Source organism: Microtus oregoni, unplaced genomic scaffold (assembly GCF_018167655.1).
Source record: "Microtus oregoni isolate MIOR12 unplaced genomic scaffold, Mior012 000002F_ref0000024, whole genome shotgun sequence".
Taxonomy (NCBI): domain Eukaryota; kingdom Metazoa; phylum Chordata; class Mammalia; order Rodentia; family Cricetidae; genus Microtus; species Microtus oregoni.
Window position 1 is genome coordinate 16,090,639 of NW_024543061.1, and position 17,649 is coordinate 16,108,287.

The window sequence follows — 17,649 nt, forward strand, 5'->3', positions numbered from 1 at the left end:
CTTTCATATAAAGTCTGGGAAAGGCAACCCAATAGTAGCCAAAAGGGTCCCAAGAGAAGGTTTAAAGATCTAGAGAAACTTTCACTGGTAGGAGTTCTACAAAATATCAAGTTAACATATCATAACATATATTCAGAGGATCTAGTGCAGACCCATGCCAGCTCTGTGATTTGCACTTCAGTCTCTGTGAGCTCCTATGTATTCTGTTTAGTTGATTCTGCGTTCTTCTGGTTTCTTCTACTCCTCTATCTCCAATTTATTTTCAATAAAAAATGATTTTGATCCGACTTAATGTGCTGGCTTTGTGGGAGCCTAGCCAGTTTGGATGTTCACCTTCCTAGATATGGACGGAGGGGGGAGGACCTAGGACTTACCACAGGGCAGGGAACCCAGACTGCTCTGTGGACTGGAGAGGGAGTTGGGTAGGAGTGGGGGGAGGGGAAGAAGGGTGGGAGGAGGGGGAGGGAAATGGGAGGCTGGGAGGAGGTGGAAACTTGTTTTTTGTTTGTTTTTTTTCTCCTTTTCTCAATAAAAATAAATAAATAAATAAGAGCCTAAGGTTCACTTTATTCTTTGTCTATGTTGTTCATTTGTTTTGGATGTATACACATATACTTGATTTAAAATTATTTTATACTCTGGGAATTTGAACAAATAATTTTGATCATTCAACAAATCTCTCTTCATACATTCATTTGTGCTTATATATATATATATATATATATATATATATATATATATGGTTGATTTTGGAGATTATCTTTTTAACTTCTTATTTACTATCTAATTTTTTATAAGTCTCCACAATGTATCTCTTGGAATATAAACAATAGAAACCTTCCAAATGCTATAGTTACACAAAATGCCTGTTTTTTAAACTCTACTACACTTTAATTCAATGTTATAAACTCCACTTTATAACATTCATGGTTATTGTTCACATTCAATAAAAATTATTAGAGACTCTCAACCTGACTATTAAAGCTTCATAACTAATATTCATAACATTTTTGAATATGTATTTACTAAACAAAGATCTGTAGTTTAAATCTGAGTGTAATAAGCATTTTATTAACTTTAATTGTACAAAAGAAGTCACATTATTTCATTAGCAGATACCAATGTTCTTAGAACATGGGATCTAATACAAGCCAAACTTATAAATAATAAAGAATATACTAGGCAAATATTTTCAAACAGATGAAGAATTTGTTTTGAATGACTGTAAAATCAACTCTCTAAATTATTTCAAAGATCATTGCTTCTTATATACCTAACAGCGATGATGTAAAGAATAACAAGTTTAACTGATGGAATACTCTCACTGTGCCAATATTGCTAATAAAAGATTCTGTGCCTTAAATTCCTTAGATGTTTATTCTAGGGCGAAACTGCTCAACGGATTATGAGACCATAGGGTGACTGGCATGAAAAATTCCATGCTGAAAGACACAGGGAGTAAACCTTATTCTAAGAGTCAAGAAACCCACTCAACTATGTCAGAAGCAAGAGTGAATTGTTCTAGAAAGAAATTCAATCAAGGTCCAGTTAAGTATCCAAATGACTGCATCCACAGTCATCATTAGGAAGGGGATGTTATCTTTCATCCACTTCTCTAAGGAACCTTGTTCATTGGAACTTTCATGAGAGTTTGTTACAGTGAAGTCTGGTGTGAAAAGTCCTTCACTATATGTGTTGCTTTTATTGGTTAAAGAATAAAGAATCTACTTTGGCCTGTGATAGGGCAGAATAGAGGTAGGAGGGAAAACTAAACTGAATGTTGGGAGAAAGTAGGTGGAGTCAGTAAGAAGCCATGTAGCTGGCCACAGCTGACAGACACTGGATGTCAGATGGATCCTTACTGGTAGGCCACAGCAACATGCTGAAAGACAGATTAATAGAAATTGGTTAATTTAAGATATAAGAGATAGCTAAGAATATGCCTAAGCTATTTGCCAAGCAGTGTTGTAATTAATAGTTTCTGTGTGATTATTTTGGGTCTGGGTGGCCAGGAACCCACGAGCAGCCTCCACCAACAGAAGTCGTATTTCAGAGCTAGAAAGATGGCTTAGTTGGTAAAGTGCTTCTTGCGCAAGAATGCTAAAATCTGAAATTGCATTGGAAAATTGGGCACAATGAAGAAAATTTAAAAAGTCAAAACAACCTGTTATTGTTTTCTTTTTTTTTTTTTTTTTTTTTTTTTTTTTTTTTTTTAATAATTTTTTTATTAAGAAAAGAAGAAAAAAAACATAAACAAAAAACAAGTTTCCACCTCCTCCCAGCCTCCCATCTCCCTCCCCCTCCTCCCACCCTTCTCCCCCTCCTCCCACCCTTCTACCCCTCCCCCCACTCCTCTCCCCCTCCCTCTCCAGTCCACAGAGCAGTCCAGGTTCCCTGCCCTGTGGCAAGTCCTAGGTCCTCCCCCCTCCGTCCATATCTAGGAAGGTGAACATTCAAACTGGCTAGGCTTCCACAAAGCCAGCACATTAAGTAGGATCAAAACCCCGTGCCATTGTCCTTGGCGTCTCATCAGCCCTCATTGTTCGCCATGTTCAGAGAGTCTGGCTTTATCCCATGCTTTTTCAGTCACAGTCCAGCTGGCCTTGGTGAGCTCCCAGTAGATCAGCTCCACTGTCTCAGTGGGTGGGTGCACGCCTCGTGGTCCCGACTTCTTTGCTCATGTTCTCCCTCCTTCTGCTCCTCATTGGGACCTTGGGAGCTCAGTTGTAATTATACATATATGTTTTTCATTAATTCTAGTAGTACGGTTTTCAAATGTGTACATGCAGAACATTCTTTTCATGTAAAATGTTGGCAACACCATGTCATATGTATTATAACAGTACGATTTTCAATGATTTGTGTATGAAATTTACTCTTCCTTCCAATTCTTGGAACTATGAACTACTAGATATGAACGTGATGTGAAGAAATGCATCTTTGGTTATCGTAGGAAATCAGGTTTATATCTTACTGAAGACTATAATACTTTGGAAGTCTAAAACTATTCTGTATTTCTGTAATATTTTACTGAATTAAATATCATGTTTTTCTTCCTATGTTCCCTTAAAGAAGAAATTGTTAGTTTATGCTTCCTCACTCTTAGAAAAAGAAACAGTCATGAATGTGAAAATGCATTCCATTGAACTAGAAGCTCAGACATCCCCCTGGGAAATTTGGCCTTCTAATGTTCTTAAAGCAACAGGGCTAAGAAAAGAATAACAGTCTTAGGAGGGATGACTGATCAGATTACCATTGAGAAATTAGATTGCTTATCCAGAATGTTGTAAAGAAAAAATCTGTTTGGATTGCAGGAGATTCTAAAGGGTGTGCCTTGGTGCTATCATTTCTTGTGAATAAAGTCAGTGTGAAACTATTATATCCGAATCCAGGCAGGATGACAAAGAGAATAGACCTAACAGAAATGAAGGTATGAGTCACTCCTCTAAAAAAGAGCCGAGACCTGTCCAGGTATTTCCTGAGGATGAAGGAAATGAAGAAAGGGTAGTAAATGAGACAGTTATAAATACCAGCTAAGGTCACTTGTCCACTTGAAGAAGGAGGAGAATAACTGGCATGAGTATTTCTGTCATATTTTGTTAAAATGTGTTTGTATGGATGTTTGTTGAAGAGGATCCTAGAGTTGGCCTAGCTGGCCTAGCTGCCTTTGGAGGCATATGTCACAGGTTTTACAGGTTGGATTCCATGGATCCTGGGTCACTGCGTGCCTTTCAGTTCCTGAGAAATTAACACTCTTGCTACCTCAGGTAGTGAAGTGTTCAGTCCATTTGGTGTTTCTCTGTATGTTGACTTAAAAGTCAAAAAAGCATGGAAGCCTCACAGGACAATTACCCTTGGATATTAATCTTGTGTACCTTGTATAGCTTGCAAGTATTATTGTATCCTGGCAACTATAACTGTATTGATCCTGGGAATTGCCACTATATTTTATTTCTGATAATGGTATATAAAGTCTGATAGATCTCAATAAAATTTTACAGCCTCAGTCTTGCTGTGACTCCTAAATCTGAGCCAGGATTAATTCCTCAACTGGCCTTATTGGGTAACCATGGCCCAGTGAGAATAGGTGCTTGCAATTTGTACTTCATTTTCTCAATTTCTTTATCATTGAATTAAAGCAATTTACTTTATAATACAGTTAAGGTTGTAAATGAGATAGTTATATTATATTTAGGCATTATTATGGCCTTGTTATTGTTTTCACTTGGAAATTAATCATTTCGTAACAAGTTATCAAGTTTGACATAGGGTATTCTTTGTTATCAACTATTTCTATCTATATATGTAGAGAGAGATAATGTGTGTGTGTGTGTGTGTGTGTGAGAGAGAGAGAGAGAGAGAGAGAGAGAGAGAGAGACAGAGAGAGAGAGAGAGAGAGAGAGAGAGAGAGAGAGATTCATCCTATATATTCTGTTACTTTAGAGAACTCTGACTAATACAAAATCTAACAAAAATTCAAGGGTCTTCCACCTCAGTGAAATTCTGGGGAGTCTATTGGTGTGAAATACATAGAGATATTCTTTCTAAGATGAAGGTGTTACTTCATCTGGCCCCCAACAATTTGGAAAGAAGTGCAGCATTAAGTGTGCCTATTTGGATTCCGCAAACAGTGGTTTTCTCACTTGATTGTGTTACTCTGGTCCATATACCCAGTACTCAGCAAGGTGGTAGGATTATGTGGGGTTTAGAACAGAAAAAAGCTCTTCAACAGGTCTAGGCTGATGTGCACACTGCTCTACCTCTTGGACTCTATGACCCAGAAGACATGATGGTGCTTGAGGTACCAGTGGAAGACAGGGTTGCTATTTGGGGCCTTCAGCTGGCACCATTAGGTGAGTCACAGAAAAAACCTTTGGGATTGTGGAGCATGTCAGTAAGCAGCCCCTATTCATAGTCTCTGCAACAGTTCCTACCTCAATATTTAATTTCTGTTTGAGTGTTTGTCTGGCTCCCTTCAATATTAAACTATATTTGGAAGTATAAGTCAAATAAATCTTTTTCTCCCAACTTGCTTTTTGGTCATGGTGTTTCGTCACAGTAATACAAACCTTAACCCAAACAATTTTTTTTCTCTTCTCTCATGTATATATTTGTTACCAATGAGCCCAAAATGTTTTCTATCTTCTTCACTATTGGTGTAATCACCATAATGTTGACAATATAGTTCATCAATGTGAAATTTTGTGGACAAGACAGAGAAACATGCTCTCTTCTGATTAAGTTGTGACACGGGACTAGAGAGTTAATATAACCTTGAGTCAAATCTGTAGAGGTACATCACCAGCTTTTTCAAGCGAAAACAAATTGCTTATGCTGGTCCTAATGAATAGGTACTAAGACAAAAGAATTTGCTAGATCAATACCTACATAGCATATACCAAGAGATGAGTTAATTTGCCTTCGTAAGAACACTACATCTGGTACAGTAGCTGCAATTGGAGTAACTACCTAATTGAGTTTTCTATAGTCAACTCTCATTCTCAATGATCCATCTGTCTTCTGCACTGGCCAGATGGGAGACTTAAAGGGAGATGAGGTGGAAACCACCATTCCTGCATCTTTTAAAACCTGATGGTGACTAAATTCTGCACATCCTCCAGGAAGGTGATGCTGTTTTGATTCACTATTTTTCTTGGCATAGGTAATTATAAATACTTCTATTTAGTCTTTCCAAACATAATAGCCCCCACTCCACAGATCAGGAAACCAACATGAAAGTTCTGCCAACTTCCAAATCTATCTCTCCCAGTTATACATTCTGGGATTGCAGAAATAACTACATGATGTATTTGGTGGCCAACTAGACCTACTGAGAGTCAGATATTCAGCCATAACTCCATAATCACAAGACCTCCATAAGCACCAACTTTAACTGGATGGCCACATGCTTCTTGGTATCTCGTGGAATCAGCATTAATTCAGGGCCATTATGCAATAAACCCTGGAAAATCTGAGTGTTTATTTTCTCAAAGTGTACAGTTTTCCTTGTAAAAGATCATATTTGGGGGGGGGGGGCGTCTAGAGAATGGCTGACAATAAAACTTCTAGGTGCTTTCAACATTACCAAGGACTATTTACTGTTCTTTCTAGAGTCATCCTTTCAAGTTTAAATGATGCCAACCTCTGAGATTAGAATGTGAGCTCCTGGATGTTATTAATAGTTCTTTGCAAAAAAATATAAAAATAATTTTTAATTAAATCTTAATAATTAAGTTATGGGCTCTAATAATTAACTTAATTATTAATAATAAATAGTAAATATTAATAATAAGTAGTAATTAATAATATAATTAGTTAATAGTAAATAATTAGTAATGATATGTTATCACATTCATACGTGGCAACATCTGTAATGATACCAGCCTCTTTTAACATACTCTATCAAGTATTTATTCATACCAATGAAAAATACTATCAACATATTTTCTGAGTATTCTCCTTAGAGATTTTTACATAAGATTCAAGCTTTATTTATGTGATGAAGATCTGTTCAGCTTTCAGATTTTAATTGTTTCCAGAAAGATATTTTTTGTGGATAAAATTTACTATACCTAGTTGTACAACTCTTTGTATACAGTGTATCTGAAATTTTTCTTATTTGATGCTAGTTTTAAAAACATGACTTTATTATTTTTGTTTATGTACTGTGGTGAGAGTACATTCTTCCTGTCCTGGACATGTTGAAGTAAGTGGCTCCATAACTAGAGTTAGTTCAATTCCTTCTATTACATGTTCTGACTATCAAAGTTACTTGGTCGAGATTGCTGTCAAGTACTTTTACTCACTGAGACAATTCATCAACACTATATTAGTTTTTATTCTACATCTTCACATGACTATGGTTAACTTCAAATTATAGATGGATATATATTTCAGGGGAGCTCAGCTTTCAGTCTTCTTTCTTGTTCATTTAATAAAGAGTTGGAAGCAAAGCAAGGCACTAGTACTAAAATGGAAGTGACTTGTAGCAGATGCTTGACATGGAAATGTGTATCAAAGATGTGAATGGGGGGATGAATACGGAAGATCGCTAAAGAATTTACCACTGACTTTTTGCTGTTTTGATGTCTATGTGTAATTCATTACTTTTGAATATACAGTATACTCAGTTAGTAATTAATGGATAAACATGTTGCAAGTTTCTCTCTCTCCTTAGCAGTTCAGCTATAGTGATGAGTTGTACAGAGATATCTAAGTGGTGATTAAAATATGTCTTCTCACAGACAGTTACAACCTGAGAATTATCAATAGCCACACATGTGAGTTTAGAGAGGATCTTCTGAAAATGCCAAATATCATGAATGAGCTTCAAACTGTTCTTACCACAACCTGGTTCTGCTAGATTGCAGCCTTGGACAAGATCTTGGAAAAACTACCTGTGAGCAACAGTGTCTTCATCCAGTCTCAACTTCCTATTCATCCATGAAAATATAATAAAGCATACAATTTAAGTTTTAAGTGATGGATGATGTATATGTATGCAGTGTAACCTACATTGATACATAAATATTTCTATTACTACATTTTGGTTCCATGCTTCATTGCATGTCTTCATACATTCATAGGTAAATGTTACTTATACTGGAGAAAATTATTTTCATAACATTTCGGTGTAGAAGATATTCTGCCAAGTACCTTAACATGGATTGCATGCCAATTGGGAAATAATTTATTTCTCAAAATATATATTAACCCAAAAAGTAAGAGAGCATATCTAAAATGATAATATTTTTTAAAAAGTAGAGGTTGAGGTGATTTTTGGTGCTTTCATTAAACTATATATTTGAGGGACTTAACAATTCAAATTATATTATTTCATTAATAGAGACAGTCTGAAAAAATAAAGTTTTTATTCCAAATCCATGTCCTATATAACAAGTACAAGAGACAATGGAAAAGGATTATTGTTCACATATGTAAATGAATATGCAACAGAAATATAAGCAATCCATTTCCCAACAATAACCAATGTGAACAAACATTTCTGTGTATTTTAATCAAGTATATAAAGGAAATAAAACTGCATCATTTATAAAAACAAAGAAAAGGAATAAATATATAAGCTTGAAATTCATGGAGTGCGTCAAACATGGTATGAAGTGTGAAGCTTGTGGAATTCAGTTGCAGTAACAAGGATCCTCTGGTACTATCTTAGCTCTACAAGAGCACACAGATCAAGGGCAGCAGATAAATCCCTAACATGAATTACCTTTTTAGTTTTTCATATTATGAGCATATTAGTTTAGAATATATATGGTAAATCTCTTTTCTTATAACATTTACATGGGTGAACATTTTATATAACTCCAACCATTCCTGTAACAGAAGGAAATATAGAAATGTCATTGTTGTCTTGGGATATTGCATGTATGTGTGTCTTAATTTTCGTAGTTAAATAGAACAACAGAAAGAAAATAAGCCTATATTGTATGATGAAGAAACATATTGCTCTTATATCTAATACATGAACAGGTCATGAATACATGACCTGAATACATGAATAGGTCAACAAAATAGAACGATAGAAGAACAGCTATTTTAAGTAGGCATATGCTATTCTTTTATAATATCTACCTTTTCCCCTAGATGGTGTTTAAATGAAAAATAAAATTGTGTATTTATATGATTCCTAGTCAAATGTTTAACTAAAGATATGCTTAAATTTCAAACCATTTCTGGATAAAGGTAATTTTATTAATGCAAGCATTCAGAATAATTTTAAAATAACTTTAAAAACTTGCCAAAGGGCAAGCAATACTTTATACATATATGAAATGTAAACCTTTAAAATTTACTAGGTCGCATACTATGTTAAAGAAGTAATGATAAGCCACTTCAAAAACTTCAAAGATTGTTGACCAGGGTTTCTGATGTGGGCTTAAAGCAAAGGTGGCTGGAGACAGCAAGCCTGGGAGATAAGTAATGAAATCAATAATGAATCAAGCAAGGTGCCAGCAAATGTGAAGAGTTACTTTGGTTCAGTCAGGTGCCGCTAGAAGCTATCAAAACTAATCTGATAAAGCCAGCTCAAAATACCGCTAAAATGAGGAGAGCCTTCTGAGGTGAGCACATGATTCTGCTGCTCCATCTGCCATTCCGATTCATTTGGGTTTACAGGATCACAGTCAATCAAGTATATAAGGAAGAGTACAACCATTGACGAGGACTTTAAGTGCATACTTTTTACTCCAGCATGACTTAATCAATAATAGAGGAATTTTAGAAATTAAAACATATTCTCATTTTAAGAAATTTGACAATAAGAGTTTTTAAATCAAAGACTAACATTTTAATAATAACTCAAACATATTCTAAACCATATAAAGCAAATGAATTATCAACCATGTTTCTGTTCTCCGGTCCAGCAAAAGATTCTGATATGTGAGTCTACCCATAAATAAATAACTGACTATTATTTTCAGTTTTGAGCTAGTGTAGGATTTCTTTTAAGTGTTCTTCTTCACATATATTTATGTATGTATAAATATATATATATATATGTGTGTATTTATATACATATATAAATAATGATAATTAAACAGTAAGATGATTTGAACTTGAGAGGTTCGGGGACATGGCAGGAGCTAGAGAGCTGGATGGGGAGGTTGTAAATACAGAACTCATGAAATTATCAAAATTATAAAATTTAAAATAAAATAATATATTTTATATTTCACAATATAGGTTTATATAAGCATTAAATATTTATATATAAAGGTTTATATAAGCATTAAATGTTTTTCCTTATATATAAATATATTTACTATTTTATGTTATTTGTTCTACATATATAATTATTTCATGAGATTATCTAATTGATTAATTGCATTTGTACTCTAAAAGTGAATAAAAACATCAGTTTCATGATTTCAGAATTATAAGAAATTATTGGCTAAATATTATTTAAAACTAATTTGATAATGAATAAAAAGACATTTTAAAATTTAAAATTATTTATTCTTATCTAATATTTTGGAGATTTTATAAAATGATGAGAATATAGAAAAACTGCTATTTGTATAAAGAATATGAGTTTTTAAACAAACAATTTAAACTAGTATTTTGTGCATTGTTATCTACAGATGAAATTTTATATATAGATAAAATATTCTATTTCATGACTTTTCAGATAATACAACACACATTTTTAAAATTGAGCACTATTTTAAATTAATAATTATTTTTTTATTAAGGAAAGAAACTAAAATTCTCTTCACATTCATCAGTTTTAAAAGGTCCTTCATCTCTGGCTCTGCTAACCAAGAGATTTTAACATTCGGACCTTTCAAAGGTCATTGGTACCATAGAATCCTTTACTTGGTGAAAATTGTAGTTTTATATTTTGCCTTTTCATTGGATGTCTATTTTTCTTTTTCATGGTGGTTCAATTTAGTTTCTCTCTTTTAGCTAGTGATTAACTCTTCACCAAAGAAAATATGTCATCTTGTAATTGTAAAAACAAAAAGCGCTGTGGGCTTGGGTTTGAAGCTAATGGAAGCACAAGTCACCAGTTGCTATATATCAAGAAGACCATGTTTCTCTCTCTCATCGGAGGCTTTGATTGTTATAAATTCCCCTGGGAGTTACCAACCACTTTCTGATTGAGTTTAAGCCCATCACCACAAGATAAAATCCTTCATTGTCCTTGTTCTTGGGCCAAGAATATATAATTAAACAGGTCATGGGTGCTAGGGAAGAAACTAATATTATTATTATTCTAAATGGACATACTATTAAAACAAATTACAGAAAACTTCTCACTGCATGTACAGATTAGTGCATCTTTGAAACCTGATCAGAGAAGCTTCAGTTGGTACTAGGTGGTGATTATCACAGTTTCCACAACTGAATAACAGCCATCAATGTCATTTCCAAATTACATGTTCTTTCTTTTAACTCAATGATTATTGCAAAATAGAAATTAGAAAACATAGTAAGAGCCAGAAGTGGTGGATGACTAAAGAAAATCCAGAGAGCATACACATATGAACCCACAACTGTAACAGCATGCTTAAAACATGTACATTCTCAATCCAGACCAAATTCCAGTATAGAAAGGGAAGAAAGGCATGAGGTCCTACCACATTCTCAGTATCTATTGATAGTTGATACCTGCTGGGAGAAGGAGAGTTAGTTTTCAAGAGTATAACTGTGGTAAATCAACCATATGCCAGTGGATGGAAGATCTCAGATACAAGCCAAATAGTGGATGGAGAGAGACACCCTCAATGGGGTTCCTCCCCTTGAAGCTCAGGGAGTCCCATGGAATAGGGAGAGCAAGAAATGTAGGAGACAGACAGGTGGAGGATACCAGGAGGACATGGCCTGCAGACATCAACTAAGTAGGGCTCAGACACTGAGACAGAAATAACATAACACACACATATGTATATACATATCATATGTATATATATATATATACATGTATAACCTGATAATATATGTTATAATATAATATAATAGATAACCTAATTATACGTGTGTGTGTGTGTGTGTGTGTGTGTGTGTGTGTGTGTGTGTAATGGTTATTAGCTTAGCAGTTTTGTAGTTCTCCTAACAGTGGACATGGGGGATGTCTCTGACTCTTTTGTCTGCTCTTGGGATCCTTTTCTTCCTAATGGATTTCCTCACAAAGTCTTGATTTCAGGGTTTATGCCTAGTTTTATTGTGTCTTTTTATTTCATATTCAGTATATATTTCTGGGAGTCCTGCTCTCTTCTGCAGGAAAGGAGGAGGGAGGTATCTGAGGGAGAGGAGGTGTGGGAGGGCTGGGAAAAGTTGTGGGGAATACAGGATTACTGAAAAACAAGACAGAAAAAAAGGAATATATGGACAGTACAGAGTAAACTCATTTTCAATAGGATACAAAATTGAATATATGGGAAAAGAAGTGATGTATATAGAAACAGTTTGGGTACGAAAATGAATATGAGCACAATATATTATGTAAAATTCTCAAAACTAATGGAAAAAGAAAAAAAATCAACATTTATTCTCTTAAAATGTCATATCAGCACTTCCTTATTGGGGGAGAGATAGGGTGTTATATATTTGTAATCCCAGTAATTAGGAGATAAATCGGGAAAATCGGGGACTCAAAGACATAACTGACACAGTTAAGTGTGAACCAGATTGTGCCATGTAGAAGCCTATGTCACGAAAATAAACAAGGATGAAAAAGTTTTTTTCTATCATTGAAAAAAACAAACAGCATTCCATATTTTAACTATGTTCCATGTGATAACACTGAAAAAAATGGCCATCCTATTGTCAGTATAGATCTTATGGGATTTGTTAGGAATTTTTCCTAACGTGAGCTCTCTGCTGATGCAAAAATCCCAATCAAGCCAATTCACAACAAGCCAAATTAAAAAATATACAGGTTTAATGGGGTTCCTATGCTCTTGAGTGGCCCTGAGGTGGAACCGGGAGGCTGCTAACTTGACCACTAGGGGGAAGGAAAAGAGACCACAAGGAAACTTTCCAGGGAAGCAGTTTAAATAGACTGTGGGCATGGTCAAGATTTTGGCTGGTTCATCTTGACCCTTCTCTGGGGAGGGGTCAAGACATGGCAGGCACAGGGACGGGGCCTGCAAAGATGGAGGCCAGAGACTGAGGCTTACAGGAATCATCACTTCAAGTATCTTCTACTATATGATTTTAATTGGTTAGCTGACATTTATAAATAGATAGTAGTTGATGTCTGGCAAGAATGTTCATGATGCTATATTAAGTTATTATACCGGATAATTGTCATTTTTAATCTTAAAGATCAGAAGTGAATAAAATCCAAATGTGGCTATTGTCTGTCAAGTAGACTGATATCATCCTTCTGCTGAGTCAAGAAAGTTGATCACTAGGGTTATAGTTAGAAGATTAATTTCAATCATTTTCATCTATCATTTGCATTTGTTGTTGTTGTCTAACATATAAAGTGTCAATAAACTTTATATTCTCAATAAGAAAATGACAATTATGAACTGTCAAACCTCTAAAACAGAAACTCTGTTTACTTCTCAGAGTTGTGTCTATTGTTAAAAGGAATGTATTTTATCAACAAGATGTGTATCTACTTGCCATAAATTACAAGTTTTTACATTTTTGTGGACTAGAACCAAGACCAAAGAAGATAGGGTCATGGAACGGGCTCTTCTCTATGACCTGGGGAATCTGTAAACAATATTGTAGCAAGTGATTAATTCCCAGGAAATAGCATGGAGTCCTATAATTGCCTGCCTTTTGATGTGAAATCTATCTCCGTATTGGATCTCCAAGAAAGGAACAGAGAATGAAGTCTCCATTCTTGTATCTCTACAAAACACCAATCCCATGAAAATGTGCTGACCAAGGTATCTTATGTGAGTTCCAAAATACAGTTAAATATTTGCTTTGTATGAAGAGGGACTGGTTGTTTAGCTTGTGTGTGTGTGTGTGTGTGTGTGTGTGTGTGTCAGAGAGAAAAAGAGAGAGAGAGAGAGAGAGAGAGAGAGAGAAAGAGAGAGAGAGAGAGAGAGAGAGAGAGAGAGAGACTTCTTACAATGGAAGCAGGGGCTTTCTCTATTTTGCCTGTTTCTGGAATCCTTTTTCACCTATTTAGTTGCCTTTTCCAGCCTTGATATAAGAGTTTGTGTCTAGTCTTATAGCATCTTATTATGTCATGATTAATAAATATCACTGGGTCACCTTATTTTATCTAAAGAGGAAAAGAAGATCAGCAGATCTGGGGTAGAGAGGAGGTGAGGAGTATGGGAGGAGTGGAGGAGTGACAGGCTGCAGTTGGGATGTAATATATGAGAGTAGAATTTTTAAAAATATTGTGTCCAATCTTCAGAAATTCTAAAATGGAAACACTGACAAAACAAGCCAACCAACCAACCAACCAACCAACAAAAACCCTTTAATTTCCCCCATCCACCTTAATCCTCACACATGCACAGGCAAGTGCTGACAGTTCATGTGTACTAAATTCAGTCAGAAAGGAGGGAAGGAGAGGGAGTATATTAGTGACTTCCTTTCCCCTTAGCATGCTTGCCAAATAACTTTAATTGCTTTATCTTGCACAGTAATTAAGGATTTAGAAGAGAGTAAATGCTAGGAACATGCATGAACAACCAAAACTGAGAGTTAAGTTTTTCTACAAGTGGTATGGCTCTGGGGAATTAGAAAAGTACAGAGAAATCAATCTTCCAGGAGGGTGAGGGAGACATCTAAGTAGTTCTCAAATACAAGAACTTTACACATATCCTGGTTTCAGTTTATATAGGACACTACAGTGAGTACTCAAGAAATCAGCATCTCTGAACAGTAATGCTAACAAGAGTACTCATATTTAATATATATATATATACATACATACATATATACATATTTACATTCATGGTTTTGAATTGTGACATTGAAAATACTTTGATTAAAACCATAATCTGGAGATTAGCTTCAGAATAATAGCAGGATTGTAAATTGCCAGTAAAAGAAAGACAACCAATGAATAGGTAATCTATGGATGTGTGTATGCAAATCATAATTCTGTACATTAAAAAATATAACAATTAAAACCCTGATTTTAATGCTACTGAAAATGATAGAAATATCAAAAAGACTAAATTGTTCAAGTACAAAGAATGAATGCAGATTAAAATTTAGGTTTAAATTTGATACTTAAGTTCCATTACATTAAATTCTCACTATAGTATGAGTGTTCTTATGCGTATGCCATGGTTGGTACTTCCTGATGTATCCACAAAAATTTATTATAGCTGATATTTAAAACTGTCTGTTTGACAACTACTAATACTGAATAAATTCTCTCATATTTGTATGGCTTATCTCCAGTCATGTTCTCCATGGGAATTTTAAATGTCATAAAATTGGTTGCTGAAAGAATCTACCCAGTCACATTAGTCAACTGCCCTATTACAAGAAGAAAAGGTGATGTCCTATAGAAAACATTACCATTGTCTTTTTCTTTTTCTCTCTTACGTGTGCACCTGTGGGTGTGTTTACATGTATTCAGACAAACGTACAATATTGTGTGTAAAAGTGCAGTAGAATGCATGGAAGACAGAGCTAGTTCAAAGTCAGTGTCTTCACTCTTGGCAGTGTTTTTGTACAATTTAAAGACCTGGAGCTCATAGGTTAGCCTCACTAGCCAGCACCATCTATGGATGTTCATGTCTCATCACAGCCACTGGTCTTGTTAGGCTCCCTAGCTAGCAACATCTAGGAATATTGATGTCTCATCACAGCCAATCATACAGGTATATTCTGCCATACATGGCTTTCTATATAAGTGCTGAAGATAGAAACTCGGGTCTTGATAATTGATTAGCTATATCCCTTGTCTTTTTCCCCCAATTTTATACAGGCTATTTCTGGTTCTTGCTTTTAATTTTTTTAAATCACTTTATTCTAGATATATGGCAATTAGCCGATCAATAAATTTCAATGAATGGGATTGAAATTTTTAACACTAATGGAAGTAGAAATTTTTATAAGGATTTCTAAATAAAATCTCAATGTCAATGTTATTTTAATATTAATATTGTCCATCCACAACTTGAATTACTTAAGTAAGAAGCTGCCTCCTGGTCTTCAAACTATATAGTGTAGGCGGCCTTCCATACAACTGTGCATCCTCCAAATTAAGGCGTTTGCCTGACAAGCATCAAAAATGGTTGGAATAGTTATTTTATTCTTTTCTTTTCTTTTGAAACTTCAAGCTACATAACATTTATTTAGCATGTTATTACAGCTTGAGGAATAATTTTAAGAACGAGAAATAGGTTCAAAAATGACATGTTAAATTTTCATTAGCAAGTCAGAGAAGTGTTTTCCTATTTTCACATCATACCATGTAATGAAACATAACAGTATGAAACCACTAAATCAAAGGAAACTGTGTGTGGCCTGCCTGAAACAAGAAGTGGCCTTTTATAATAAGTCAATCACAGTTAAAGGGTAGCATTATGTGTGACAATTACTTTACCACAAGATTCACAGGGAGATTTATATCTTTGATTCTTTGATTTTTAAATATATATCTGGACATATTCTCAATTAGTTGATATAGAATGTCCTTCTGTATATGTGTTTTCTTATTAGTTAATGAATAAAGCTGCTTTGGCCTATGGCAGGACAGAAAATAGACAGGCTGGAAGAAATATAGAGTAGATGGAGTCAAGGTGACGCATGTAGCTGCTGAAGGAGGACATGCCAGACCTTACATGTAGGCTTCAGCTTCTTGGAAATATACATACTATTAGAAATAATAGAAATGTGTTAATTTAAGATGTAAGAGTTAATGAGAAACCTGCCCTAATAAGACAAAAATAATATTGTAATTAATATAGTTTTTCAGTGATTATTTTAGTCTGGACATCCCTGAAACGAACGAGAAGTCTCTGTTTACAATATGACTTCAATGTGGACCACTTAAACACATAGGAAACCTCAGAGAGCTTGGGAAGGAATTCTAGACACAAAAGAATAGTTTCTTGGCAGCCATTTTTTTCAGATAGGCTTTATTTTCTGCCCACAAGCAGAGGTGCGGCTTCTTTAAGAGAAGGCTTCCTGACTCAACATTAGCAGCAAAAACTCTGTGGCTTCTTTAAGAAATGACAGCTTCCTGGTTTATGCTGGAAGCACAAACTCTGGTTCTTTTGAGAGGTCCTGCACTTAATTGATGTCTGTGAACAGTATGCTGCTAATGAGAAAATGATTCAGAGTCCTTGGAGCTGGGGTGGTGAGCATGGCTAGCAAAAGAGGCTAGCATACCTCCACCATTTTAGACAGGACAAAGCCAACAGGTAGAGCTGTGGAGTTGGTCCTACCCCTTAGCATTAAAAAAAAAAAAGCTGCTCCTGGTCATTAAATTATTATAGGTACACAATAGAACAGATTCAGGCATAAAATACCCTCTAAATAAGACACAGTGTGTTTAAAAAAATGTAGGCTTGGGAGAGAGAGGAAAAAGACTATAAACAATTATAAAAATACATAAGTGGTTTTTAATGAAAATCAAAGTCTTTAAAGATACAGTAAAAGCAATATAAAAGAATACATACAGACATAGATGAAAGGAATAAAAGTAATTTTGAAAAGCCACATAAAGATGGAAAATGCACAGAGTCTGGATTATGCAAATTATTGTGTTTTCTTTAAATTTTTTGACTGTGAATGAGCTAACTATAGAGAAATATTTCATTGTACAGGCTTCTAAGCTAAACCAATACATATTTTTTAAAGGTATCTTGACTTCAAAATTTGAATCTAAGGATATGTTACTTAAGAAAAGAAGTTGTAAAATTGAGTTAGTAATAAGCCCAAGCCACTGTCCAAACAGTTCATAATTAATTTTAAGCCTCAGATCGGATACTCAGGAATTGATGAACATGAGGGAAATGATTCAGTATGAGAGGCATAATTCTTTAGGTTCAAATTTGATTCCATTCCTAGTTCTAAAAGCTCAATGCTAGACTTTCTTAGAGTTAGGAGACAGGGAACAGGTTCTGATTTTCTTTCCATGTAAGATGAAAATATGTGGATTCCTTCCAGACTAATGTGGTTTGATGGAATAAGACCCTAGCCAGGTCTTCATGAACCCTAAAAATACTCTGTGCAGCAAACAGT